Here is a 26,501-nt window from a genome sequence, read left to right as displayed (position 1 = left end):
ACCCATCCTGCAGCATGGTGGGAGGGTCTGTCCCAGGTTATACCAATGGAACTGAAAGTCTGCAACCTCCCAGCAAATTCAGCACAAGAGGCTCAGAGGGATTGTGTGAACAAGCTGAAACACACCCCCACCTCCCTGTGCACCAAGGTCACCAGCTGGAATGTGCTCGCCTGAAGTTTGCTCTGGGAGGAACAGCCTGTGATTGACCCAGCCAGTCACTTCATTTCACAGATGCTGCATGGCAGAGTAGCTCCAGGAACATTTGTGAGACTATGAAAGAAGGACTAAAAAGCAAGCAGTCAAAAGAACAGTTTTGCTCTGTCCCAAACACAGCATCACATTTGCACGCAAGGAGAAGCTCAATAACTGGAAGAATTCCATTCGGCAGCCTGGGCACTCGTCTGGGTGGATTTGACCATCAAAGAGACAGGCTGGAAGAGAAAGCAATATTCTGCTCTTCTTGTATTTATGCACAGCTGACCTTTACACACGCACAGTCCAAGAGACTGAGTGTACACTAAGACTATTTTGTAAACTCTGAGGTTCAAGGCTTTAAAAATCAATTTATTCAGTTACATTTCTAATCTTTCTCATTGCCTCATATGACCAAACACAATGTTCTCCACAGGGCTGACAGAATAATAATAATTTTTAAAGGGTGGAAAAATTCTTGGCACAAAGGCTACAGAATATTGAAAATTTAGACTGTTGTTTGCAAGCATTTTGAGTATTCAGTGACTATTTAATCTAAACCAATTCAGAGGAGGCTATTTTTTTTTTTTTTTTTGCTAAATAGTCTAAATGAATGGTTCATTAAAAATCTGATCTCAGTTACTCTGAATGCTTATCTTTGTGAGTACAGAAGTCACTTGAATTCACAGAGCTCTGTGTGTGTACAGTAATTTGCCCAGCTAATGGGTCTGTACCAATGATGCTTTCAAATTTGGCAGCTGTTTTACCTTGGGTAGTCTTCCCCACCAGGAGCTTTTAATCCTGAGCACCATCTCGGAGATACTGAACTCTGTTTCAAACCATGCACAAGGCACACACCACCATCACACCTGACATGCCCATTGTTTAGCTATCTTCCTGTTTATCACTGCTTTTAGAAAACATCATGCAGCAGCACCAAGCTGTGGCATTACCAGTGACAAGTACTCATGGCTCAGTCCCTGGGTGTAGGAGGTACAAAAACCAGTCACAGACTGATGGATCTCATTTTGTGAACACCACACCCTTTCCTTTCCAAAGGATAAGCAGCTTTAAAAATATAGATAGGCTGTTGGGTTTGTCCTACATGAGTCAGGGGGATTCTCATATTTAAAAACAAATACTCTAGCTATAAAATAATGCAGAGAAAAAGAATCTACTATATTTGATGACTATGAGTTGAGATGTCTGAAAACAAAGCACTGGGGAATGGAGCACAACCTGTCACAACAGAGTGACCAGCTGAGCAATGAGCCAGACAGAGTCAATACACCAATTGCCAGGAAAAGATATATTTATTCTCTGAAAACATGAGTAGGAATATTGGTAAACGAGTAGAGCCTTTATCTCTCCTCCCACAGGGATACATGCCAAATTTGCTACTGAAGTTACTTGGATGAAATCTCTTGGTCTTATCATTAATATCTGCTTTGGGGAAAGAGTCTGACTTCAATTGTCAACAGCAATGTGCCTGGTGGCTTCAAGAGAGGCAAGATTTCACACTTGATATCCCAATCCTGAGTTACTTGCTTTTCCAGCAGGAATGAAGATTATCTCAAAACTGAAGTTAATGAAAGTAGTCATATTTTTAGGATCATGCTTTTTCTTGATGGCAAAACCACTGTAAGGATTCTGACATACCAGCTCATGTCTCTGCAGAGATTATCTCGGAGCTCCAGCCCAAATTCACCGCCCCTAGCACAAGCAGCCACAACCCTCCTCCAGAAAGGAGTGGCCTTTGTCCCTGGGTTATTCACATCCCTGAGACTCATCCTCAGAAGGGTGACAGGCATTGCCTCACTCATCCCCGAAATCTGGCATGAGCCATGACTAATGCTTGTGCTGTGCCCTGAAACACTGGGAGGAAAGGTGCTACAGCAGTGCAAAGCAGCTTTCAGGAACAGAAACACATCTTTCACATGTCTTCCTTGTGGTCCCAGTTTATTTTGTAGACAGAGTCTAGTACTGTTTGGCATCAGCATCTTCTCAGAACAAACATACAAAGCTCAGAAGTCTCCAAATGCAACTGATTTCTTAAATATTTATCATTTCACTCCAAGAAAAATATTTAAAAGAAGAAGAACATGAAGTAAAGGAAGGAAAGATACAGTTATCTCACATCAACATCTCAAAGCACAGCCAGGCCAGCTGATGGAAACCAGAACCAAATTCTGTACCACTAGCACAGAGCTGCTCTCTAGGGTTTCTCTCAGCTGAGGCATCTTGCCATTGACATTCCCAGGCAAAAAAGCCACCTGCAAAACCCCAACAATTCCAAGCTATGCAAAATCCCTTTCAGTTCCCCTCATCTTCTTCCTCAGAGGAAAAAAAAAGTATAGGAGAAAAAGAAAACCACATGGATCAAAAATCCTCACTCATGATAGAAAAAAAAATTGGTACCCTCTCCAACAAATAGATATGCACCAGTTTTTAAAAGCTGAAACCAAGAAATCAGACCTGGAGGAACTACCACCTGATCATATCCCTTCCTCTCGTCCCCTGGGGACGTTTTTTCCTGGATGCCCTGGCTAACTTGCTGAGAAGGTGATGAGGACCAAGTGACCTTCAGATCCACGGGAAAGGGCAGACAGGCCCTGTGGACACACAGCAGCAACCTATAACTGGCAAGGGCTGAAGCAGCTCAGATCAGTCCTTTCCTATTTGGCAGAGCTGGATATCAGGGCTCGGTGCTGGTGAAGCATTTCCTGACAACCCCAAGAGTCATTAAAGTTTTCCAGAAAATTAGCAACATGAAGAACTGACAAGAAACAGAAAGGGGAAGAGAAGGGGAGAGGTAAACATTCTCCCCTTATTTATTTATCTTTTTAAGTGAAATGTTCAGACACAAAAGTGAAGGCAGTGAGATTCAAATCACAAGGCACAGCTTGATGGGAGGCAGTTAAGGGGAAATTCATGCAAGATCCTCAGCACTGAGTCAAGACCTTTCTTTGATCTCCACTTTTCCCAAGCCACATTCCCACATGCAGCCCACCATTTGTTTTTAGTTAGAGAGGAGTAATGAAAAATGCTCTGCTAGGGAAGAGCAACAAACAGGCCTTGCAAACATCACGCAGCAACAGCCAGTCAAAATCAGGAAGAGGCAAAACCACAAAAGTGAGATGATGGCATCTATTACAGCCAAAAAGGCACAGCTGCTGGGGGATGCTCCTGGCATCTTTCCCCCAGGAATTTCAAAGTCACCCAGATCAGGGATGGATAGATAGGGATCACCTCCTTGCACATTACTGAATCTTCTGTCTCCTAAATATGGAGTCAACAAATCACTTCTGGCACGTTGGGGTTCATCAGCAGTGAGCCATGCAGGGTCTATCCTGCCTCATCCTAATTCACTTGTCAGGTTTGACAGGACCGGAGTTGTAGACAGCACAATACATCACATCATTTTGCCTTGTCATCACTGTAATTTGTATATTTTCTGCCACCTTTTTTGTTTATTAGCCCACAAAATTATGCTCTTTTCCGTTTTAGGGACTACTGTGCAACATCTTCATGATTTGCTGTCTCCTTACCCGTGGAATCTGAGCCCCACCAATGTTCTTAACTCCAGTTTTGTTTGTTGGCATCTGGTACAGCATATGCTGACGTCTCACAGCTATTGTTCCAGACTCTGCACATTTACAGTTACCATCAGTTATTCACAATAGGCTCTGAAAAGTTTCATCACAACAACTAGAAATTCTTCAAATCCTTTAAATTAAAACTCACAATTTGGAATTTCTGCATGCCTAGGCTTGCCTTTCTTGGTCACCCAATACATTCACAAGCAGTGGAATAATTTATCCAAACACTCTGGGTAGCTAGGATCACCACAGCCCTAATGTAGACTATATACTTCCTTTACAGTGTTTCACAGATAGAATGAAAACCAGGATGCATCAAATCCAGCTTGCAGAACAGTTTCAATTATGCCTTTCATTTAGAACATTTCTGAAATCGTATCAACTTGGCCATTTCATATTTGCTTTTGCAATGCAAATGGGGCTAAGCCCAGGCACAGCCTGGCTCTCTCTGAATGCCAGGTGCACGATCCACACCCCCACTCCATGTTCTGCACCCTGTGGCCCTGGGCCCTGGCCAAAGGCAAGGAGTGCTCCCAGGTTAACTGCCTTGCAGTGCTACTGCTGGAGGAGTAAACAACACCAGCAATCAGACTTGTAAGCTCTGCGGTCACCAATAATTATCAGGGAGGGGTTTCCACATCTACTGACAGCAAGATGGAGTAGTGTGTTCCTGGCCATGCTAATGAAACAGTAAAGCACATTATGAAGTGGTTTAGGGTCAGCCATCAAAACACAACATGCAGGTAATGGCTCTATCCAAAAGATCCTCTACTACAGCACAGCAGGTCCTTGCATTCACAGAGGCACTTACCTGGAGGAAGGAGTTTGAGGTTAATACTTAAACCTCACTTAAAAGTGTGAATTAACTTTTACTGATAAAGCAACACTGTCCCATACAGGTTCAATAAAATCAAAGCTCAACTAGGGGGAGGTTTTGCATTGTGAACAGGGCGTGCAAGTGGCCTGTCCACAGATAAACATGTCTGCACGTGACTGCAGTAAAACACCTTTCTTGGTCTTGCACTAGCACAGTGAGGGCCGTGGTGCAGGCAGCTACCTGGTACATCTCTTCTGGCTGGGACCCCTCCCCTTAGAAAGGGTGCGTGCCTTAGACACAGTAAAAAACACAAACTTCAGGACATCTTTGGTGAGTTTCTGCATACTCAAAGACATTCAAAACCCATCCTGGACATGTTCCTGTGTCACTTGCTCCGGGTGATCCTGTCTTGGTGGGAGGGTTGGTCCAGATGATCTCCAGAGGTCCCTTCCAACCCCACCATCCTGTGACAGGAGCAGCCCTGGCCTCACTACAGCACACACAGAGCCACTGCAGGCCCCGCCAGCTCCATCCCTTCTCCTGCCTCTGGATTAGCCCCAGCACCTTGCACATCCCTGAACCCCAAATGTACCTCATCAATGTGTGTAAATATACAAAGAGGAGGTTCTAAGAAGGTGGACCAGGCTCTGCTCCAAGGTACCCAGCAACAGGACAAGAGGAACAGGCAGGAGCTCATGCATAGGAAGTTCCAGCTGACTGTGAGGAAGAACTTCTGCCCTGTGCAGTCATCAAGCACTGAACAGATTTTCCAGAGAGGGTGCGGAGTGTCCCTCACTGGAGATATTCCAGAACCCACTGGACACAATCCTGTGCTCTGTACTCTGGGATGGCCCTGCTGGAGAGGAGACCCAGAACCTGACGATCCTCTGTCGTCTCCTCCAGCCTCAGCCATCGTGGGATTCTGTGAAATAACCCCAGAACCTTCACAGTCCTGCTCAGCTTCTCACACCCTCCCCCTCTTCTCCTGGCCCCAAACCAGGCACACCCGACAGTGCTTTCCCACACTGAAGAAAAAACATTTCCCTGTGCCCCGACCCACACCTTCCCCATCACGGGCAGCCCAGCTCTGGTGGCTTTGGTCCTGGAATCCCAGAGTTATTTCGGTTGGAAAAGACCTCTGAGACCATCGAGTCCACCCTGGGATACATCCCCACCTTGTTACCCAGCCCAGCTGAGTGCCACTTCCAGTCACGCCTTGGACAGCACCAGGAACAGGAACGCCACCACCTCCCTGGGCAGCCTCTTCCAACATCGAATCACCCTTTCTGTGAAGGAATTCCTCCTGATGCCGGACCTAAACCTCCAATGGTGCAGGTTAAGGCTATGTGCTCTCATCCCGTCGTTGCTCCCTGAGGGCAGAGCCCGACCCTCAGCAGGCTCCAGCCCTCTGCCAGGGAGTGGTAGACAGGGACACGCTGCCCTGCCAGCCCGAGCGGCATCCTGAGCTCCCTCCTCCGCGTCCCCCTCACGGCCACCCCGACACCGCGCCATCCTCCGGCCCCATCACCCCTCCCCTCATCCGATTATCACCCTCTCCATCTCTTTTTCCCTCCCTCCCTCGGCCGCCGCCTCACGCCCGCCCTTCCCGGCGTCGGGGCGGAGCCGGCGGCAGCAGCAGCGCGCATGGGCCCCGCCGCCTGTCGCTGAGCCCGAGCCGGGGGCGTGTGCCGGACGCGGATCCCCCTTGCCGGGCCCTTGCCGCCCCTTCCCGGCGGCTCCTCCTTACCTGCGGCGGCCGCGGCCATGGCGCTGCGGGCGGCGGGACGGGGCTGCTGAGCGGCGGTCGGGGCGCGGCCCCGCGGCGGCGGAGCGAGGTGAGCGCGGCCAGCGGAGGGGAGGGCTGAGGGGACAGGTCGGCATAGCACCGGCGGTCGCGATAGTGTCGCGACAGCGCCCTGCAGGTCGTGAGGGCGGCGCTGGGGTGGGTGATGGGGCGCGCGCCGCGGCCGCTGCCGCCATGGGCGGGAGAGAAAAAGGACAAAATCCCGAATAAAAGCATTCGTGGATTTGTCGTGGCGGGGTTTTGTTCGTCCCGAGACTCCCCTTTCCCGCTCCTGGCGCTCCGCCCGTGTCGCCGGGGGTCCCCAGGTGGGCGAATTCTCCTGTGGCTGGTGAACAATCACCGTCAAGGAGGGATAATGGGCATTTCAGCCCATGCGTGCCATCCCCGCGTGGGGCTCGGCGTGGGGACGCGGCTTTGTGCCGGCTCCATTGTCCTGCTGCCCTTTGTGCGGCTGCTGCGGGCTCGCAGGGCTCGTGTCCTGGCCGGGGACGGTGTGAGCAGCGCCCAACAGGTGCTGCGTGTGCTCGCCGAGGTGGTTTATCCAAATTATCTCGGGGAGCTTCCCGCCTCGTGGCAGAGGGAGGTGAGCGGTGGATGCCGGAGCGAGGTCTGTAGGGACGGATCCATAACAGTTCTGGGCTCTGACTGGGCAATGGCAGCTTGGGAAAAAGGTAAATGAACCTTTGAAATTCGCACGTGGGTACTCACCTATGGTCCTGTTTTTTCTGCAAACCGTGTGTCCCATCGTGATTTCCCTTGGGAATCTGTCTGTTATGGCAAACGGCTGCTCCAGACCTGACAGAGGGCTGCTGGGTTGTTTGAAAGCGAAGGGAACGAGTCGGTTTTTGTTCCTTCTCTGTCCTTTCCACGTGAGATTGTGCAGAAAACAGCACTTTGGACAGAGGCTTGGGCAGCCTCCGTGGGTGCCCAGTCTGTTGTGTTTGTTGGCCCTGGCCCTGGGAAGAATGTAATTGAGAGGAACAGGTGGAAAGGCAACAAGGTAGAAGCTTAAAATATGCCATTTAATTTCAAGAAACAGCTGTAAGTGTGTAATCCAAAGGTGAGCAGACACTCTTCTTTGAAATTAACTGAATGAGTCGGTTTCCAGGACTCTTGAAATCTATTTCAAGTGTTTGAGGTTGGAGCTTCTGCAGCGTAGGGACAAATACCCTGCATGTGCTTATTGAGAACATGCGGTTTTTTTCCCACTGCACAGATGTCTTCTCTCCTAAAGTCAGGTTAGCCTTGAGTGAGCAACTTATTTTGACTGGTAAGTAAAATATTACATATTCTTTGTGATAAAAGAGCAGTAAATAGTTCTTGTGCTTGGACTGGTTTGTTTTCATGAAACTGATCAGAGCCTTACTAGGGTGCGTGCATGTGGAGCTGATGGGTTTGTAGTGTTTGAACACATTGGAGCCAGCTGCAAGAATCAAAATTCTAGTCATTTGAGAGCATATGGTGGTAGAGATAATAAAATGGGGGGAAATGGGGTCAGTCTGGCAAAATGCAAAACCTGTTACTTAGGGAAACAGAACTGAAAGTGTTACTGTGGTATAAATGCCATGTATAATGTACGGAAGAAATATTAGTCTATTGCCAGAAGCAAATTATTGGCTAATCTTTCAGCGTGTGGTCTTAATCTGGAGTTTGTTTTTTTGAAGTGGTCGTTGTTTCTTCAGAAACTCGACAAATACATCTGAGGCAAGTCAGCAGAAATATCATCCGGGAACTGCTTTAGTTTTTGGGTTTTGTGTCCAGTCTGTAGCTGGATGTTGCAGTGGTTTTGTATCAATTGCTGCTGCTGGGTTATGAAATATCAGGATCACAGCCCTTAACAATCTGTTTTCTGTAATGCAAAGCGAGGGGAAGGATGATCACCATGTTCAATTTAAGGGGGATGACTGCAGTGGTGACTTACTGCCTGGAGAGAAGATCCCAGAGGGAGTGGAGGAAATCCAACAAAAAAGGGGAATAGTGCTACTTTGGCCGTTTTCCCCCTGGGCTTCTGGTTCTTTTGTGAACTTCTGAAAAGGAAGTGTCATTTTGCTGTCTGAGTGCATTGTTTTGCATGAAGTGTCAGACCGCATTATGGGGATGATTCTAGTCAACTTCCCCCATTTCAAAACAAACACGTCAAATACAGTAATATGTTTGTACAAAAGCTCAGTGTGTTTTGCAGGATCCCAATGTCCATATTTCCAAAAATAAATTGTGTTTTTCATACTTTATTATGGCTAGAATAGTTTTGTAGGAGAGAAGAATTGAGGGTTCTCTTGGCCTTTGTGAACTGCACTCCACCAATAAGAGGAACTTGTTGGCTTTTTCATGAACTGGGGGATTATTTTCATTCGCATTTCCTCAGAGTATTCTTATCTTTGCAGTAGTTCTGATTCCAGTGGCTGTGACCAAGGCAAGAGCTATTGTCTCTCCTGGTGCCAGGGTAAGGACAGAAAGGGAAGAAGATGTAGGTAAATTTGTAAATTTTGGCTGCAGAACCAAACTGGTCCCGTGGGACTGTGAGCACGGATGGCCTCTGCCAGGTGTGGTGTCCACAGGCCTGATCCCCTCCCAGGTGTGCTCCTCCCCTGCAGCTCCTGGATCTGTGCAGCAGCAGCACTGTGTACCAGCAAGGCTGCTGAGCCTGCTGCTTGCCTGGGTTTGGTGATGGGCCAGGTGGGTCCAGGCTGAGAAGGATCCTGACAGAGCCGTTGTTCCCCACCAGACTGGTGCAGGAATGTGAACTTGAGCACGTTGTGAATCTCTATTTCCAGGAGTGGAGATGGTTCTGTGTTGCTGTTCGGCTCTGGATATCTGATATTGCAATAAAAGAGAAACAGATTGCAGTGTTTATCAACTTTTAAAGTCCATAACAGCTTTCCTTGGGAAAACCAGCCATTTTGATATTTGGGGTGAGGCAGGTCAACAAGTCTGGGCAGTCGGAGCATGTGGATTTTCCCAGTGATTTCTATTCTCATGCTAATCTTTTCAGCGGGTTGGAGAGGAGGGGTGTGCACATCGAGGACACTGAAGAGAAGCCATTTTTGGTACTTATTGTTATGCAGATTAGGCTTTCCAGCCAACGAGAATTTGGAGAATCGCATAACCCAAGGCTGTGATGCTGCGGGCCAGGAGTAATTTAGCAATTTTAACCTGGTTTAGCTGAAACTGTTCCTCTTCAATATTAATTTTGAGGAGTTTTGTTTGCTTTGCTTAGGTTTTATTTTTGTAAATCCATGTTGTAGCTGAAAAGTTGTTATCTTTGCTGCTGAATTAAAGTTGGAAAACATCAGTTTTCAATTTTTAATTATTGTGATGGGTAAGAAGTGTAGGAAGGTAGCAAAACTGAGTTGCTCATTTGAATTCTTGTTCTGTTTCTCTGTGTGCCTTGCTGTGTTTCTCCCACACTGTCTGCGAGCCCTCAATTCCTGCAGTGCAAAAGATTTGAGTTATGTATAGATTGTTGAGTAGTTTGTGCATGTTCCTAGGGAGGTGTGTGTGTGTCACTAGAAACCAGGTAAAAGATGTAAATCTCACTCACAAGATTTCCTTGTTGTATACTGGCTTTCCAAGATTGCTTTAGAAATATGAGGTACTGGAGAAGTCTGAAGGAGATGCTCCAAGTTAGGATTTTGTTGCACAGAACAGGAAACTGCAGCTCTTTGTGGCCTCTGTCTTGTATAATATCCCCAATAATAAATGGGATTTCTGCAGTGCAAAGTGCTGGGGCTGTTAAGCACGTTAAGAAGTCTCTGGGTGTTTATTTCAGTGGTGTTTTGTGGTTCTGAGATCTGTGCTCACTGCAGTAGATCCGCTTATCCATATTTGTGTGTAATGTTCAATTCTTTGGAAGTGTGCAAAATAATTAAAAACTGCCCTTTAAACTATTTAGTAAATTGGATTTGCTTTGCCAGCAGTGGAACAGGAAGTTAATCGTGTTTAAGCTGCTGTTGACTTTTCCAATCTGATTTTCCCCGGGAAGAAACTTTACTACCTAGTTGTTAAATGCACAGTTAATTACCTGCTGATTGGTTAAGCTGATAAACCAATGCTACCAGGTTTACTGTAATCAGGTTGGTAAATGTGCCATGGATGTGCTTCCTCGTGCTATTGTCTTGCTTTATGATTAAACCCAGTGTTAACTCTCATCATATTCACGATTTCAATGTATTCAGTATTGTCAGGTGATGGTTGACACTGAAGTTACCATTCAGAGGATGTTCTTACTCTGTGCTTAAGTTAGGCATATGCACTTCTGGAGTTCATAGTGCCATCTCTTAATAATCTAAGAGAATATGGCTTAGCAGCTTTTAACCCATGGTTTAGAAAATAAAATATATCTCCACTTCTTAAAATAGTTGTTGTAGGTGCCTTTATGGTCGTTCAGTCTTATTTCAGTAGCTATGTTGCAACATTTTGATTGTGTCCCGGCATGGTATGAGGTCAGTGGCTGAAGCAACAATAGCTGTGCATCTGTTCCTGATCAATGAATCATTCACCCTCTTGGTCATCTCAGTTTTGCTGATGAAGAAGCTGCAATTGCTGCCCCTCCATCCCGTCCCTAATGTGCCTGGGGTTTTTGCCTGGCCCCATCTCAGTACTGATGTTTGTGGGTAGAATACATTGATTTTTAGTGTATCCATTGTAACTCATTAAGAATCAGAGAGGAGCTGGAGTTTCTCCAATTTCCACCATTAATTCATTAAACCAGGACTGCAAGCACTTTGGAGCCTGGATTCCTGTGGATTTCGGGGTAAAATTAAATGCTTGAATATCCTTGAGGTTTTCTGTTGGATGGAGAGACACTTGGTGAGCCACGGTTGTGAGCTTAGGTCTTCTGGTGATAGCTCTTCCAATGGGTGAATTGCTTTTAAGATACGTGGATGAAAGGTGGTTTGCTAAAAGCTTTGTCACCCCTTATTGGGAGATTAAGAAAATCAGTTTTCTCAAAAATACCTTTGATGGCAAGGTGTTAGGTTACGTGTGGTTTGAAAATTCTTGCTTCTTACAGAAAGACGTATTTAATTCTCTGTGTATTTTGTTATCTGAGACATTACTGACTAAACACATTTCTATTAAACTATTAAAGTTAAGTTGCTGTGCTTTTTCCCTTCCCTTAATTTCAGTAACAATGTTTCCTGGCATTTGGGCAATGAACTTTCTGGCCTTGATACTCAGGATGCTCAAAGTGTCTGTGAGTTCTCTAGGGAAAAAGAGAAGATGCAGTGCTTGGTGTTTTGAAAACAGCTTGGTTTTTTGGTGCCAACCTAAAACAAAGAAGTTTTCCAAATTTAAATGTTATAATTTTGCCGTATTCTTACAGACTTCACTTAGGCATAAGAGTGGTTATTATGAAGAATGTAGCTGGACAGCCCCATTTGTGCACAATTTAAATTGCTGCAAGAGTCTATGAGTGTTTGCTGATATTTACCCTTTTCCTCCTTGTTATGATTCATGAATGTCTTCATTAGATTTCATAATAGCAACCTTGTGCCAGGCCTTTTGTGTTTGTGTTTTACAAGAAGCATCTCCAGAGAGTTAGCTCCCGCCCGCTGGGAACAATCAGTCTTTTAACAGGGTGATTTCAGTAGTTTTTAAAATTTATTTTGACTTCAAAAAGACTTATTATCCTGCTTCATAAGGCACCTTGCTGGTTCTTCCCCCCAAATTTACATAGCACCGGATACAATGTGGTGGAATCTTTACAAATTTTATCAACAATATGCAAATCAACGTTTCATGGCCTATGAATACATTTCAGTAGCTGCTTTCCATAACATGCCCTTATGATTATCATCTTATCCCTTACACTCTGTCTGGGATAGAAATGAAAATTGCTGTTTGCGTATCATGATTTGTTGTTAATGCTTATATGTGTATTTATAATGTATGGATGATGATACTACTTTTGTACTAAAATATAAAATGTAGTTTTTTTGTAAAACTCACAAATGAATGAGCAATAGCTATGAATATTCAGATAAACCAAAAAAAATTCTGTGGCACAATCTGTAAACCAGAGTGTGTTGCTCCTTCCTCGCTTCTAGGAACCTGCAGAGGTGTAATATGTTCACTGGAGATTGAATCCCTAAGGAGCACTGGATTGTTATTTCAGCAAAAGTTCTGGTAACTTATTTTTTAAGTGTAAATGAGATTCCATAGTTGTCCTGTTGCATGGTGCACAAGGCAAGCTTCAGACGTAAAGTTCAGTCACTGGTAACTGCTGCAGCTTATTTCATTGAAGAAACGGGAACAAAAGTTTGTTTGTAACCACTCTGGAACTGAGAACAAAGGCTGTGGGGACCTTTGAACCCTTGTGGCTGTGCATCTGAAGGAGGAATTGTTCAGGAATGGGAACAACTGCCAGAAGACCAGGGATTTGCTTTTCCCGACAACTTTCTCCAGCAGTGCTCAATGACTGCATTTAAAGCAAAAAAAAAAAAAAAAGCAAAAAAAAAAAAAAAAAAAGAAGAAAAAGTTGGTTAATTGGAAGACTCCCTTACTTATTCTTCCCACTGAGCTCTGATTTGATAATCAAGCATGCTGGGATGGTTATTCTTACCTTTTTTTTCACCAAGGCAAGCTTTGAACAAATGAGTGTGTGTGCTCTCTTTTTTGGGAGAAATTTAACGATTGATTGCAACCTTAAACATTATGTTCTCTCCCCAGTGTTCTGTGCTAGAGATTCTGGCGTGTGAAGCAATTTGTTTCCTCTGCTTCCTGGTGTTGTTCTGACTTCACAATTATTTTTCTTTCACTGGTAGCTGTCTCCTCAAGGAAAGGGTAGGGAATTATCAGTGTTCTGAAGAAATTGTTACTTCTTTGCAAAATGTGTTGACTGGCACATTGGGTCTCCAGTGGGTTGTCCAGTGTGAAGGTTCTGCTGCAGGCAGTGATTTGTGCCTTATCATTCACCTTTGTGAATTGTACAAGGGTTAAGTAGAGGATGGGCTACACCGGATGGACAGATTCTCCAAATTGCTTCGTGCAGAGGGAGAGAAACCCAGTATTGAGGGTTTATTATTTTACCTTGAGTAGTGAATGTAACACACCACCAGGAAGAAACAGAGTTGTTCATTTATATTTCTCATCCTAAACATGCAGCTCATAAGTGTGCTCAGGCATGCATGTAATGTGTATGTCTGTCCCTCTTTCCCTTGCTGGAGAAACACTCTGTGCTGCTCTGCAGTTCTTTGGACAGACAGGAGAAGCTGGGTTTGCCCCTTAAGAATTGAATTAGGTGCAAAACAAGTGGAGGCATGTAATGAGACCTGGAATCTGGTTGTCTCTGTGCAGTCACCCTTGGAGAGGATGCTTCAGAGCAGTTTGCAGCTAGGTGATGTTTGTGGCTGCAGCCACCTGAGTGAGAGCTTTTCTGGGGTGTTCCCTGCTTAGCTGGTTCCCAGAAAGACACAGAAGGAATTGGGAAAACTCCAGTTACTGGAAAGAAGAGTTAGCCATTGGGTATGATCTGGCTGACAGATAAGTATTTTTAGCAGTGATTCCTCTTGCTGCTAGAGAGGAAAAACAAATCAATTTCTTTCAAGTTATCAGGGGCCTCCAGTTCTTCACCCCTTTTTCCTTTTCCCTGAGGGATGTACACATGGGGTGGCACTCAGGGTGAGGCTGTTGTAGATCCTTGTCATATGTTCAGCCTGCCATTTCATCTGTCCTGAATGACAGCAGCTCTCAAATGTCTTGTCTTTGTTCTTAGAACTGTTGATCTCTTCCTAACCTCTGGCTGCAGTTTCTGTGAAATTAGGCTGGGCTGTGGAGAGATTTGGCTTTGTAAACCTGGTTCCCAGGAGCATGGGAAAACTGTGTGGTGGTTGCCCTTGTCTTTGAAGTTCTTTATGGGATATGAATTGGTTGTCACTGTGCTCTTGACTTTCTCCCCTGTTAAGATATGCAGCAGCTTGAGCTGCTCAAGTAACCTCTGTTCAGTCACCCATACACAGAACAATTGCCAACTGCATAAGGAAGCCAATACACCCGTGGCTATTCACTTATGTAGCCATATTGTATTAATTTTAGAAGAATGTAACTGTCTGGAATACAGCTTAGGAGCATTCTTAACAGTTTCATGTAGATTGCAAGAAAACTTAGTTCTGTGATTGCATCCCTTGCTAGAGGTACTCTTTGCATTTCCTGTTTGGCAAATGCCAGGGTTAACAATTAAACCACAGTTAACATCTATGATTAAAACTGGAAATGAAAACATATAGATTGGTGTTTTAGAAAACTTAATTTGTCAGTTCTTATCTCTAGCAAACGTGTGGAGGAGGGATGCCATATGGCTGCTAAATATAACTCAACTTGCTCCTGAAAGCAGTTGAAGAAGTACAGAAGTTCACAATCTGGTATCTGTGTTGTTAATAAGAATGTGCTGCAGAGTTGTAGTGCAGACTAAGGTAATGGGAAGAGAGCCAAAAGTAATCCAATGAACTGTAAGTATTTCCTGTGCTAGGTGATGAGGGCTGACCCACTCAGCATCCTGCAGACACCGGGCCCTTCCTCAGCAGTGCCTGCAGGGCAGGGCTGGCAGGAGCTGCCCAGTTACACCAGTTTTCTGCTCACCACCCTTGCGGTCCAACAGCTCCTAATCCTTGTTTGCTTTAAATATTTGCACTGCTGCAGCCCAATGCTGGGATGGTGGAGAACTCAACCTGCTGGAGCTGAGTGAGATCAGGAATACAGGGCTGTGGTGGCAAGGCTTGAGAGTAGTTATTCACAACTTTTAATTCTGTTTTTAAAATTCTTCTTAATGCTAACATTTGTGATTTTTGTGTGTGGACATACTGCCAAAATACATGTGATCCCATGTTTTAAGGTTACAACTATAGTTGAAATAAGGGAACATTTCTAGTGAGTATTTTCAAATTGTATCTGTGCATGCATTTGAAGGAAGTATAAGTTAGTCATGCACTGTGCAATGGATTATTTCTATGTATTTTTCAGCAGTGGATATTTTTGTGAAATAGTTTGATTGTGAAATACTAATCTATAAAAGAGATTAATAATTTTCTGATGGGAAAACCTGTGAAAAAAGTAGAGCTCCAAAATACTTGAATACTTGTGATTTCCTCCCCCTCCCCCAAAAAAAAAAATTAAAAAAAATTACCCAGCCTGTCATACAGTTGTTCTCACTCCTCTTTTTGAATGCAAACATCCAAAATAGGTGTTGAACTGATTTAGCAAAGCACTTTAGTATATGTCTAATGTTAATCCAAGGGCTCCTGATAGGATAAAAAGCATTGCTGAACTGAGGCAGAAATATCTGATAGGAAAAGCTTATCCTTGAAAAGAATCAGAAGAGAAACTGTATTGGTTATATTCCTTCAGGCCTTTAAAATATTTCAAAGGGATGAGTTTAGACTTTCTGATGGGGTTTTGGTGGCTAAAAATGCAGTTATACAAATCACAGCTTGTTGGGGCAGGGAGAATTAATTTATGCACTTGAACATGTGCTCGTCCACTGTTTTCTCTGAAGTTGAATTACAGACAACAAGAATGCACTTTGTTGTTCTTTAATAATAAATAACAGCATAGCAGTTTTGATCTTCAAAGCACTGCTCAGACCTTAATTAATCTTCATAATACTCCTGTGAGAGACTTAAAAATACTGCCTACCCTTTGGACAAGGAGCTCCTTAGCATGGAGATGTTGGAGGGTTTGCTCTGGGCCACATTGTCAGGGCCAGCTGGGACAGTTGCTCAGAGATTCTTGGCACTGGGAGCTTTGGCTGCTTCTGGAGGCTGTGTTGCTTTTCTCATTTATGTGTTAAAATTTCCGAAAAATTTGAATACACAAAAAACTGCAGTTCTTTAAATTATTTTGGATTTCCAACTGAGTGTTAACTTATGCATATGCATGTTGGAATTTCCCTGTTGAATATTCCTGTAGGCTGGAAAGTGCAGAAGGTTTGTGTTAGTGCTGTTGTGTGGGAGCAGGTATGGAAAACTGCACTTCAGAAAACCTGGGTCGCAACTTTGGTGTGACAAGGTAGAAAATAAAAGTATGTAAGTTCTTGAAAGAGTCTGTCATAAATACATAGAAAGTGTCTCTCAGTCTGCCTTCCCTAATTGTCCTGATTATTTGTGTTTAAAAAAGGAGAAGAGGAATTAATGTAGATGTTGATTTTCAAGGTTTTCCCAAGGTAATTGCTGATTGGAGTTTCAGGACAGATTTAGACAGTACATTGCCTACATTTGGAGAATAAAATAGGAATGGCAGAATGAACTGAGGCTGTTCAACTTACCTGGAGAAAGAGTTCAGAAGGAATTATAATGTAAACTCTTGAAATGTGTGACCACTGGGATCCAGGCTTGTCACATGTGCATTTTTCTCACAAACAGCAGGAGGGAGTTCATTGAGAGCTGGTTACTGCTGCAGATAAGGAACCCAAAACATGGGCTGGCAGGAGAAATGCAGAGGTGTATCAAAGTGTTCACATCTGTGTTTGCTTCTGACAAAACAGACCCAAGGGCAGAATGTTTAATGTTTTGTTCAGTACTGTGAAAACTCAAACTACCTTTTCAGAAACTGGGATGCTTCAAAATCATGAGTAGTCCCTAACTGATGTTTTTGTACTGAGCTCTGTGAATGCTTTGACGTTGTAATTTCTGCTGGAGGTTGCACCAATTTGCATGAGGAATGAACGTGGGACTGGCTAGTGAAGCAGAAAGCTGACAACCCATTAAACAGGTCTGAAGGATTCCTCAGCATGAAGAGTAAAGTCAGCAGAATCCTGGAGCCAAACACCAGAAAAGCCTGGTGCACTTAGCCAGGTGACCTTGTCATCCTGGAGAAACCTGGCAGGATGATGCTCCCAGCACTCCTGGGGTGAAGGTCTTTTCAGCATCCCCTGCTGAGCCAATTGTTTGGCCCATGGGTTCCCAGGAGAAATCTGTAAAGTGTTTAAATGTCTTTTTAAAATTCATTAGAAATGCAGTGACTTAGGCTGACTCAAGGGTCCATATTCATACTGCACTTTGTATTGAATGCAAGGTGCAAATAAAATGTCCAAATGGAAAAGGTGTGAGAAGTTTCAAGAGTTCTGAACTATCAAGTCTAATTTCTCTTCTAGATACAGTTGAAATTTTTATTAACAAAATTCTGCAAATAATGTGTTTAACTCTGTTGGGTTTATGCGTGCTGTTCTTCCACATTTTTGATACATCAGAGCATCAAATCCCGATTTAACAGAGGGCAGAATATATCCTCGTTACAGAACCGCAACCCCATAACCCATACAATGCATGAGAGGTAAAATCTTCTCTAGGTCCTCCTTCTATACTTTGTAACTTCATTTCTGGAGGCTTCTTAGAGGTGCTCAGAGGGATAAATTAAACATCAACAAACAAGTTGGAAAAGAATTTGTGTATTTTAGTTTCCCAGGTACTATGACAATAAGGAGGGTTTTGATTGCTGAACAACACATGGTTCTGGACCAGCTGTGGCTGATAATAGATAGGTGAAATCCCATGGCATAGCTTTGGGACAGGCAGAGATCTGCCTTTCTGAAGCACACACTACTGAAATGCTTCTGGTTAAAAATGACTGCAATTATTTAACTTGCCTACCTTTCACAGGTTTTTAAAGCTATTTATGCAAATAGCAGTTTCAGTGAGATGACAGTAAGGCCCAGGAGTTGTTTGTTGTACGGTTTTCAGGCCTCCTTCAACTAATTTCTGGCCCTAATTGTGTGCATACATGTGTAGTGCTCCTGCACTCCCATGTGTGTCTCTTGGGAAAGGTCTTTTCTTCCCTCCCAGCAAGGCATTCCTCATGCTGCACAGCAGAGCCAGCTTCTGGGACTGGTGACATTCATACCTTTTGAAAATGAAGAAAAATCTCATTCCTCATTAGCATTGCTGATAGTTTACCTACCCAATAAGGACTTTTAGAAATGAAGATGGAGGTATTTGATGTGTTAATTCATAGGCATGGATAGATGAGTTAAAGTATTCACTTCTAAGCCTTTTAAACCCCCCGGCACACAGAATGAACAATACCAGATGACACCACTCTGAAGAAGATGACAAATTCAGAAAGTCTCTCGGGGGTGGTCGCTCTGTTCTCAGTCCCTCAGGCACTGGGGCAGCTGCTGCAGCCACAAGGCGCAAACTCTCGGTGTTCCCAGGTCCAGTCCGGAGCAGGTTCAGGATGGTTGAAAAAAGGAAAGAGAAGCCGTCCAGGAAGAAATTTGGACTGTTTAGCTAAACTAGCTAATGAGCAGAAGCAAAAGCAAGCAGAAGCAAGGCAGAAGCAAGAGTGAGAGAGAGAGCAAAGCGAAAAGCAAAAGCAGAAAAAGCAAAAGCTGCACTAGCTAGTGTCTCTGTGTCCCGCCAGGCTGATAAGAAAACCCAAACAGAACTTTCACTCTTCAGAGCCAGTCTTAAAGGCACAGACCATAATATCCAGCATAAACAGAGCACATGAATGGGGATACAAGCATCCCAACGTCACCCTAGGACAGTGTGGTCTTAGCTCCGCTCGCACCAGTGGCGCTGGTTCTTTGTGGAGTAAATTGACACCTTCTGAGCACTGAAATCCTGCCCTGTATTTGCCTGATCTTTGAAAGGATTAATGCACGGACAGTGCGTGGATTTTCTTGTGTCACTGCTTGTTCCTGCTTGTGGGGAAATCCAGAGGATTGAGAGAATGGTTTTTGAGAGATGATTTGTGAAGGTTGTTTGCTGACTGACATATGGTGTGGCATACGGTGCTATTTACCACCTCAGAGTCTGAACTTAGAGGGAAATGATTTTCTTTTTTAAACATTTAACTCTATTAAGTACTTGTAGACATCTTCCAACATTGCCCTGGCCAAGTCAATTTACACCTTCCTTTTATTCAGCTTGTCCCATCTGTTTGTGACTGTTTTCTTCCTTGTTTTTATTCTATAAATAGATTTTAGAGTTTCAAGGGCTGAGGGTCTCAGTAGCATCAAGCACTTGTAAATCTCGTAGCTTTTTACCGGTAGCCTCCAAGGTCTCAGACCTTGCTATGATGTGGAAATGGAAGCCAGGCCAACTACTGGACTGAAAAAAATGCTTGTGCAGCCTGGTGTAACATCTTCTTTCCATGTCATCCTGCTTCTCCCCTGGAGTAGCAAACTTTTGAAGAGGTGTTAGTGAAGATGAAGAAATGATATCAAGAGGTTCCATTTTTTTTGTTAAAATCTGGTTTGTAGAGGAAGAAGAAAAAAGTAATTGGGGACAAAATTATTATCTTAAAACTTGGGCAAATGGAGCTTTGAGATGATGGAGTTTCTGGAAGAGTACATCAGTCCTTTTTGCCCTGGTGGGAGATGCTGAAATAAAAAGGCTTCAAAGGGAGAAAAATGCTCTTGGCTTTTCAGGGCCAGCTTTTGATACCATGGAAGTTGCTGGTGGGTTTGCTTTCTTTCAGCTGGGCCTGTGTAGGTATTGAGTGAAGATACTAAAGATCTTTATTTGCTTTTATATTATTGGTTTTTCAACAAATACTTAAAGGTGTTTTTATATGCAGAACCGCATAGCTTAAGAACATGAACAAAAGTGAAACAAATGCTCAAGTGTAGATTTACATAGAAGAGACATGAAAAGAGGACCTGAAATATACAGGGAGATGTAGAATGGTTTGTGTTTTTCTGAGCTTGTTTCCATCTCTCTGCTTTATATTAGTGTCATTTCTCTAGCAGAGGCTGCAATTTTGCAGAAAGAGAAATTAGGAATGTATACAACCACTTTGAGAATGTTTCCTCTGCTCCACTTCTACTTTCGGCTCCTCGAGTCTCACTGTGAACATTCTGATTGAAGTGTGGGTCTACATCCTCATAAAACAGTGTCAGGATCTGTGCCACTTCCCTCTGAGCAATCAGTCACCTTGTGAACATTCCTGCAGAGAGAGAGCAATAAAAGTTTCTCCTCCCCCATTCCTCACCTATACAACTCTGCCTGTTTCTTTTCCTTTTTTTTCCCTGAGTCATAAGGAAATGGCAGTCAAAGCTCTAAGCAATAAACCCGTAGAGACTACTACAGCTGCTGCTTAAATATTAAGGTGGTTGAAAGTTTTGAAGTAAAGGTCCAGCCTCCATCAGCTTCCTGTGTTTCCACTCTATCCCAGCTATACATATAGAGAATCTCGTTCCAGGATGCAAAATGTTGGTATTTGAAATATTTTCAATGTAAATGGTAAGCAGCATGTAAAGTAAAGGGGTTTTTACTTAGATTATTAGGTTCTTTTTGGTGTGAGGCTCTTTAACACAACAGAAAAAATTATTCTCTATTTATTGGAAGCTTTGCAAAGATTAAGAAATTCTAAACAGAAAAATCTGTGTGGATTTGTCATTTAGAAGTTCAAACCAGTGTTTATAAGATGCAGAAGAGATTAAGGATGTCAGAACTGTACAGTAAGGAGGAGGCAACATAGGTATCTAGTCTGATGCTTAAAATACAGAAGACAACGTTTGGAGGCCTTCTTGAGTAGATAAAACATCCTTGTGAAAGCATTTAAATGGGAGCTGGTTTTGCTTACAGAGGCCATACATTTAAATAAGCTTAAAATGTAAACACAACTGCATGCCTTCATGGAGACATAAACCAGCACGCCTTACATGTTCCCCTTCTCTCCCGGTGGGACTTTGTGCTGGCCTAAGTTGGCCAAATGACACCTTTTTGTTGGTAATTAGGGAGATTGTCAGTGCTTTGAGGTAAGTTTGACTGTGTGTTACCCTGCATACTGAAAGTTATGTGCTTAAAACCTGGTGCCATAGTAAAATCAGCTGACTGTGGTATCAAAGAGTTCCCTGCCTGAAGGAATATTGTAGTGTCATCAGTCTGGTAGTCTGCTCCTTGTCCTGTCTGTAGATGTTCTCTACAGGATCTTGGAATTCAGCGGAGGTGGAAAAGGACACACCAAATGGAAGAGATCTTGTGCCCACAGCTCAGCCATTCCAAAAAGAGGGAAAATCCGCCTGCCAGTGGCCATAAGGGCCAATATCTCAGTGCTGCTGGTGTTGAAGGAATGTCTGTGTGGTGTGAATGTCACAGGGACCCTGGTGACCCTCAGCTGGGAGTTCTGCCCCACAGCAAGGAGATCATTACAACATCCAGGTGTGCCAGTGCCCAAACCCCCTGCTTTCTGTAGGGAATGAATGCCCATGAGGAGGGGATTTCATCAAGGCTCCAGCTGCCTCCAAGCCAGTGGACAAGCCAATTTAAGGTGTCAGCAGGAAAGAAATGTGTTTGAGGTTCACCAGACTCAGTTCCAGTTGGTACCTTCCTGCAAAACCAGTTTCCTTGAGTTTCAGTTCTGACTCCATAGTGTTCCTCAACCCTGGGGCACAGCTGTGACCCAGCTGGGTGCTGCAGCCCTGGACCTCTGTCCCTGCCTTTCCTTCATTGCTGTTACATTTTCCAGCATGTGTCAGATTCTGTGTGTTTTACTAAAGTGTGGCAGAGGTGTCTCATTCGCTTCCCTCGAGATATTTTTTTGTAAAACTGCAGAATGTGCTGCTTTGCTTCAGCAGAACCTGAAGGCTGAATTTGAACATTTTCCTAAGGTTCTGTAAAGAAACCTTTTTGAAGGTTAAAAAAAAAGGGTTGTCAAATGAATATAATGGTATTTTTAATTTCAAATAATTTATTTCTTTTGCCATGTTATTAGAATATTTTTAGGTTGCTTTTTTTTCTCATCCTAGTGTAAAAAGAGGAGATTAAATGGCCATGTTTTGGAAGTGGGGATGAATCTCTCTAAAGTGGCATTAATAAACCTTTCCTCAGCCTTGATGTCCATCCTTTGGAGGAAATGTTGACAGAGCAGTAATGTTTGTGTGTCCTTTGATGTGTGGGGCTTTGACATCGCCTCAAACTCACTGTTGCTTTAAATAGCCCCAAATATTTCTTTGAAGCAAGAGGAGCAGGAAAAGCGAATGACTGATGAGACAAATTTCCTTAATAACTTCCCATTTAGCCAAAAGATAAACTGATTTTCATCTGATATTCTTAATTTATAGCAAGACTGACCAATTGAGACCCATGTAAAGTGTTTCTACAACATGCTCCAAAATCAGCTTCTGAACAAATAAATCACTTGCATGTGGCTGGGTTTTTTTTTAAATCAAGTTCAAACAGACATTCCTGAAGTGCTTTTATTGAAGCAATTTTATTTTAAAATAATTAAAAATATAGGTCTGCTACTTTATATTGCCAGCTTTAGAGGGGCAGGTGTGCAGTGTAGAATTGAGGCAACTCTTTGGGTTTTGCTTTTTAAAAATTTCTTGTGCAAATCTCAGAATCTCTTCTGGTTAACTCTGAGTGGATTTGTGCTGCTGTCCTTTGGAGAACTGAGCAGTGTGTTTTCATTGGTGATGAAATGGGAGAGTGCATATTTTGGTGCACCAATCCTGCACATGCCCTGCACAGTCCAAGCCTGGTCTGTACCATGACACCCCTGTGATGTACAATCACTATTTTAAATGCAAAATATGTTAAAGAATTGCTGTTGCTGAGCAGACACCTATTAAGGTGAGTGGCCTTTAAATATGATTTACCTGTTGAGTGTATCTGTCTTCTGAATGTTATCAACAGTATTTCTGAATTACAGAATTGTAGGGACAATAGAGGGGGTTGAATCTTTGAATAAGTAATCTTTAACTGTGCTGTTTCCGACAGTTTAAATATTATTGACCAAAAACATATTTATGTTTGTTCAGCACGAATGTTCTCCCCTGTAAGAGCCACCATCTGTCTCATTTCTTCTGCATCTCTGGTAGTTTTTGTTTTTTCTTTAACTCTGGGTAGACTTATTTTTAGTATTTATATTAGGTGATTAGTAGTTGTGGTTTGTTGCAGGTATTTTTTTTTTTTGTTTTAACAAAGGAAAGAAAACTTAAATTTATTACTTAATATAATTTTTAACTCTTTCCCCCAGTGGTTTGATACTCCCCCACTGTTTGATTATGGTATTAAGGCATGAGCCATTAGGTTATTTCAGCTGCAGGGAGTGATCTTGCTGTTCCCCCATGCTGGCACTCCTTAACCAACTCTGCCAGACCTCTCTGGGTTAGCTGTGCCCCAAACCATGGTGAGAAGTCCAGGAAATAAGTTCCAGCTCCTTCTGTCATGTTGGGCCAGCAGCAGCAGCATTGAGTTTGGTATTAACTTTAATTTCTTTGTGTCTTTCCTGCAGTTATGCTCCTGCTGACTTCAAATGGGTTTGAAATTGTTCAGCATTTAGGAAGAAACAGGAGCATCTGGGAAAAGCAACACTCACAGTGTAGTGGTTCCAAGGTCTCCCAAGTACTGGGATGGAGGTCAGCATGGGAAAACTTTTTGAGGGAATTCCAGTCACTGAAGTCTTGGAAAAAACCACTCCCAAGTGTAAATGGAGATGTGTTAGGACTGGAAAATCTTTGGCATGGCAAGCAAGATGCTGCAAATAGTGTTGTTTATCAATTTATTTATCTATTTAATCTCCCCCCAGGGGATTTCATAGTTATCTGCCTTTTGGAGATCATTTTTAAAAGGATTTTTTCACTTTTCATGGCTGTTGATGATCATTGTTGTTTCTTTGTAGAATTGTTAAAGCACCACTTTTCAAAGAATGACAGAATATTCTGAATTGGAAGGCACCCACCCAAGTTATGAAGTGTAGCTCGAAGTGAATGGTCCATACAGGGATTGAAACCACAACCTTGGCATTACTAATTCTGCACATTGCTTTTAAATGTCTTTTTCTCCTTTGAGAAGAAAGCATTGATTATATGCCTTGTGATGTGAGGTTTGCAGAACTTAGTGGAATGAACATGACACAGCTTGAAATCATACAGTGGAAAAAAATCCCTGGCTCAAGGTAGCTTTAAAAGCAAAATAATTTTCTGCGCCTCTGACTGATTTTATTGTGGTGCTTTGGTGTTTTTTCCCCTTCTTGTTACTCCCTTAAAAGCTTCAAGGAGCTACCAGATAACTTGTGGCCTTAGAAAAGCACAGTGCCATCAGGTATAGCTGAAATTTCCTAATTTAAGATCTTGTCAGCTCTAAACAGAGAGGAGGATCAGGCAGGTGTCAGTAGTGACAGTTCCAGTCATTGTTTCATGGCTCCTGTGTAAGTCAGGAGGATGTGTTGTAGAATATTATTTAGGATGATGAACCCCAGTCAAAGAAGGATATTTTTAATTCACTGTCTGAAGGAGTAATTTTGTGGCTGTCAGGATGTTTCAGCCAACATGAACCTCACCTGAAACCAACTTGTTTTTCTATTGTTGAGCTGTTGGTGATTCACTTACATTTTGTGACAGGCTAGTTGCAGCTTTCATTAATGAGTGTTTTGAATCATTTAATCGAGCTCTTTCTCATAATTCATACATTCAGAAACTTTTAAAATGCATGGAGGGGATAGGGAAGAATGTTTTTGACAGCATTTCAGAAAAAATAAAATCACTGTCGTTGAAATTTTGCATTCAAGACCAGCAGGACTTTAGGGCTGTATCTTCCTCACATGGTTTTATTTAAAGACTTTTTATAGTTTCTTTTCTTTGCTAATAAACCAGTTTGTGTCCAAGTTAAATAATTTGACCATCTAATTTTTAAAAGTGCATTTTTAAAAATCCTTCACCTGGTTTATTTGCAGTAGAAGAGAACCTGGCCAGCCCAACCTGTGCTCCAGGCTCAGCCCTTTCCAGCTCTGGGGATGAGCTATGCTGACTTCATGGGAAAGGGAAAGCTTTCAAGTGAGTGGGTTTTGCTCAGCACCCTTTGCAAGCCTTCACACTTCTGGAGATGCAGAAAGCCAAACATTTCAGCAACAATTTGCTTCATTCCCACTACTCATGGAAGTTGCAGATGCACTTGATTTACGAGGTGCTCCAACACTGCTGAACCATCAGCACAGCCCCATGGGCTCAAGGGAGGGCATAGATTTAACTTAAAGCATATGCTGAGCTTGAAATGGGATGTAAACCAGGATATTATTGCATTTTGTCAATTATACCATTGCTCTGCACTTCTAGGAGTAAAAGGGCATTTTCCCCATGTTATTCCTCTTTGTCACATTTTAAGATTTATAGATTTCCTTTTTTTTTTCTGAATAGGAAACTTCAGAATTCTTCCTCACTTTTGTAGTTGAGCTATATAGAAAAGACTTCACCACGATAACATATGGGGAAAAAAGTGGCTTGGGTTCAGTCTGAGCAGGAAGACATCTCAGAACATTCATAGCTCAAGTGATAAGGGAGAGCTTCAGTCAGAAACCTGCCAGGTTTGAGTGACTCCACTGTGCTGACTTTCCCTCTACCCATCAAGAGATGTTGAACATCTATTGGAGTTGAGGCCACAACACTAGTTGCATTTTTCCACCTTCTTTCTCCTTTTTATTAGAACAAAATTTTGAAGCTTATATTGTCTGGCCTTGCCTCTTTAAATATAGATTATTTTATCTGACAAATGCTGGATTTTGGCTGCACCTTCTCTTCAGCGACTTGTGTATTTAAGAGGAGGTCACCACTTGAGCGTGAGAAAAAGTGGGTTATTGAATTGCAAAAGAGCATACTTGTCTCTTTGAATTCCTTTGAGAACAGCCTACTTTATGTGTATTGCTGTTTGGAATTGGCCCTGTGCATTTGGCAAGCACAAATGGAAATGGGTAATGGAGCCAGAATATTGTACTCACTCTTCTTTAGTGCTGCATCCTGGAGTGTCTTTAGATTTTACTGAGGTTATTAGATTATTAAATTAGTGAAATGTGTGTTTGTATGTATTGGAAGGAGCTTTTAGTAGTCCACTTTGTTGCAGTGTTTTTGGAGACTCAGAATTTTTCACCCTATAATCACATTGAATAAATCATGGCATTAAAAATCTTCTTTCGAAATAGAATAATTTATGCCTTGCAGCAAATACTTAGCAAGATGAACTTTTTAAATTAATAACTTTGGAGACCTGTCTCTGTTTAGCATGTTGTAGTTATGATTTGTTTTCCATGGATGTTAGAGCAAAACAGTGGTGGCAGTTTATGATGCAAAGGGATGTCCTCAATTACAGAATAAATAGAACAAGGATATATTGAGGGGAGAATTCTCATTATTGTCGTGAAATTTAGCATTGCTTTC

General features: G+C 42.9%; 1 protein-coding gene across 2 annotated transcripts in view; it reads left to right on the top strand.

Moving 5' to 3' along the window:
- Positions 1 to 6,369: 6,369 nt before the first annotated feature.
- Positions 6,370 to 26,501, top strand: part of ARHGAP32 (Rho GTPase activating protein 32) — a 247,282-nt gene continuing 227,150 nt past the window's right edge. For both annotated transcript variants that reach the window (XM_063178517.1, XM_063178514.1), the window contains exon 1: positions 6,370 to 6,443. The gene's annotated coding sequence lies outside the window, so the exon portion shown is untranslated. The remainder of the gene's footprint in view (positions 6,444 to 26,501) is intronic.

This window comes from Melospiza melodia, chromosome 29 (genome assembly GCF_035770615.1).
Source record: "Melospiza melodia melodia isolate bMelMel2 chromosome 29, bMelMel2.pri, whole genome shotgun sequence".
Taxonomy (NCBI): domain Eukaryota; kingdom Metazoa; phylum Chordata; class Aves; order Passeriformes; family Passerellidae; genus Melospiza; species Melospiza melodia.
The sequence above is the reverse complement of the archived record's forward strand: the minus strand, read 5'-3'. Positions and strand labels throughout refer to the sequence as shown.